Below are 3,745 nucleotides of genomic sequence, written 5' to 3'. Positions count from 1 at the left end.
TACCATAATAAGAGGTGCTCAAGTACTATGGTGATGAAGGCCAGATAAGCATCTACATAGATTAGAGACACCCACAAAATTAGAAACAAACTAAAAAACCCCACAACCTCCATCCCCAAACTCCTTACCCCAAGAAAGGTCTCAATAACCAGGGACAGGAGAAGACTACAACAAGTCTACTAGAAACCCTCTATGCCCATCTAGTTTATCTGCTAAATTCTTACATACTATGATGATTGGCACTTTAGAAAAATCCTAAAATAGACATTCCCCAATGAGTTATTCACAAAACAAAATTATACAAGAAAGAATCAGAGCAGGTACATTTTTCTTATCACATAGTCTTTGCTTAAGATAAGAATGACTAGACAGTTGAACTATGATCAGATTAGCTCAAGCACCCCAATGAATCTGACAGGTTTCAGAGGGGTAGCCATGTTAGTCTGTATCAGCAAAAACAATGAGGAGTCCTTGTGGCACCTTAGAGACTAACAAATTTATTTGGGCATAAGCTTTCGTGGGCTATAACCCACTTCATCAGATGCATGGAGTAAAAAAAAGTAGGCAGGTATAAATATACAGCACATGAAAAGATGGGAGTTGCCTTACCAAGTGGGGGGTCAGTGCTAATGAAGCCAATTCAGTTAGGGTGGGTGTGGCCCATTCCCAACAGTTGACAAGAAGGTGTGAGTATCAACAGTGGGAAAATTATTTTTTGTAGTGACCTAGCCACTCCCAGTCTTTATTCAGGCCTAATTTGATAGTGTCAAATTTGCAAATTAATTCTAGTTCTGCAGTTTCTCTTTGAAGTCTGTTTTTGAAAGTTTTTGGTTGAAGAATGTTGTTGAGAGCAGGAAAGTCTCTGCTTAAAAATTTAGGAAAAACTTGTGCAATTGGGAATGTCTTGTGGAAAACCTTTTCTTTACTTCTGAATTGTTAAAATGACAAATACTTTTGAAAAGCATGTATTTTAATTAAGTGCAAAGTATTTAGTGTAATTTCCTAATATCGTTGCTATGTAAAATGCTGTGTACACCAACCTGAAATCTAATGACCTTGCTATGCTGATTACTAATATAAGAAGCCATTTAAGTATAGAATATTTTTGCTCCCTGAGAATTTATTAGTTATTTGGCAAATTTAAGTCTCTCTTCTCCCACTTGTCAGAAGAAGAAGAATCACCTCATCAAAGATTGTTAAGGAAGTCATTCTTTTCCCTTAGTGGCTAGTTGGATTTGAAGGCCCTCTTGGAGAATTACTGAATTTGAAGGACTATTTTGTGAACTAAAAACTTTTATATAAAAAACAGAAGTGTCTGGACTTTTTTAAAAAGAGAATTTAATTTTTTTGTGAATCCTAGTGAAACTGAAGAAATCTCAGACAATGGACTGAATAAAAATAAAGCATTACAACTCTAACTTTAAAGGTTATCTGAGACTTTCCTACCAGAAAAGAACAAAGCCAACTAGAAACATGTTGCATATTCATTGGGCAGACTGCATATTCAGGAGCTGAAGATATCACCAAAACCAACCCATGAAGAACTGAGCCAATGCAAAAAGAGCAACCGAAAATATTTAAATTCAAACCAGTCCTAAAAAGGTGTGTCTTGTGCCTCCAGTAAAATTATGAGAGGGAAAAGGTATAAAACTCTCTCTGCTTTCACATAAAACACACACTCAAAACAGCTCATCTCTGCATGAAAAACTGAACCTGAAAAGTGAAAGCTAAGAACAGGGAAGCCTCAGGAAGCCATCCTGATGACAAACAAGACTTCAACATGGTGAGATGGAAGTAGCCAAAGGTACTGCCAAGGGGTTAGATGTAAAAATCAGATAATGATTTTATTGGGATATGGAAATGCAGTTGTAATTTAAGATGTTAACAGTTTCTCCTGTTAATATCAAATGGTTTGCCCGGGTGACCAAACTTACTGAGCAGCATACGATAATCTTCAGAAGTTCGAGAGCTGGGCACACCTGCCAAGGCTCAGGGCTTCTGCCCTGTGGTAGGGTGAAGGGGCTAGGGGATTCAGCCTTGTGGGAGGTGCCTGCTGGGGCTCGGGGCTTCAGCAAGAGTGGGGCTAAAGCCCCGAGTCTTGGCAGGCACCTCCCATGGGACTGAGCCTCAAGACCCCCCCCCTCCCTGCTGGGCAGAAGCCGCTAGCTCCACTAATCAGCTGCAGGGAGAAGCCCTGAGCTCCCCTCCAGTGTGGTAGGCGGAGAATGGGGGCGGGGGAGGAGGCTCTGCAAGCCATACTTTAACTGTAAAAGAGCTGCATGTGGCTCGTGAGTCATGGTTTGGCCACCCCTGGGTTAGACCATGTATTCCTGAAGAGGAGACAGGGGCTAAACATTGGTAAACAGAAAAATGGCAGGATTTAGTTGGAAGTAAGATGCTCAGTATTCATTAATTGTCCTGTCTTAAGACAGCTCCTTAGATGGCTTCTTCTAAGTAAGTAGTTTAAATATTTTCTTCAATTTCCAATTTAGTTAAAATTGGTTATCTTAGCCATTTATAAATTGTTTGTTATTTCTGATGACAAAACAGGATCCACCTGCCCTTAAATAAAATTGTTTTGCCCATCCATAGATAGTTTTAGTTATGTAAGGATATACCAAGAATGGACTCACAAAAACTTTGGGAAATAAGACCTGGGTCTCAATTTACCCAAAGTGTCACCCCAAAGGCAGGCCTGCTCTAAAAAGTATAATCTAAGTTGAAAACTCTCCATAGAGAGGCATACAGAAGAAATAGTAATGGATGAAACCATTTGTGTTGTTTAATGTTTTATTTTTCTTTCTTTAATAATAAAATAGCCCTCATTAACAAATGGGGTGTTTTATCTTAGTTTTAGTCACGGTGTCCCCAGGGGTGAAAGTGAGCCAGTATGGGCTGGTACGGCAAATGAGTAAGAAGCCGGTACCCTAGGCACAGGGTCAATCAGGGAAGCTCCGTGCGCTGGACCCTTCCCAAGTGCTCCCTCTGCAGCTCCCATTGGCCAGGAGCCACAGCCAATGGGAGCTGTGGGGGTGGTGCCTTCAGGTGCGGGCAGTGTGCACTGCACAGAGTTGCCTGGCTGCACCTCCACCTAGGGGCTGGACATGGCAGCCACTTCCAGGAGCAGTGTGGAGACAGGGCAGGTAGGGAGCCTGCCTTAGCCACGCTGCACCACCAACCCGGAGCCACCCGAGGTAAGCACTGCCTGGCCGGAGCCCACAGCCCGGACCTCCTGCCCCAGGTCGGAACCCCCTCCTGCACCCAAACACCTTCCCAGAGCCCACATGCCGCACCCCCTCCCCCAGCCCTGGGCCCCACCCCAGAGCCCGCACCCACAGCTGGAGCCCTCACCTGCTCCCACATCCCAACCCCCTGCCCCAGCCCAGTGAAAGCAAGTGAGAGTGGGGGAAGAGGAAGTGATGGAGGGAGGGGAGTTGGAGTGAGTGGGCAGCATGGCCTCAGAGAAGGGGCAAGGCAGAGAAGGGGGGCCTCAGAGAAGGGGTGGAACAGGGGATGGGGCAAGGGTGTTTGGTTTTGTGCAATTAGAAATTTGGCAGCCCTAACCTGAGCTCATAGACTGCTTTGCCACTCTGCCCTGATTGCAGGCCAGAGCCTACCCATTGCTTTCCTGCCCTGGGGCTCATAGACTGCTTAGCTGCTTTGCCCTAATTGCTGGCCAGAGCCTACACATTACTTTGCTGCCCCACTCTGGCTGAGGGCCCGGGGCTCATAGACTGCCCTACTG

The sequence above is a fragment of the Natator depressus genome, chromosome 1 (assembly GCF_965152275.1).
Source record: "Natator depressus isolate rNatDep1 chromosome 1, rNatDep2.hap1, whole genome shotgun sequence".
NCBI classification, from domain to species: Eukaryota; Metazoa; Chordata; order Testudines; family Cheloniidae; genus Natator; species Natator depressus.
Note: the sequence above shows the minus strand (reverse complement) of the source record.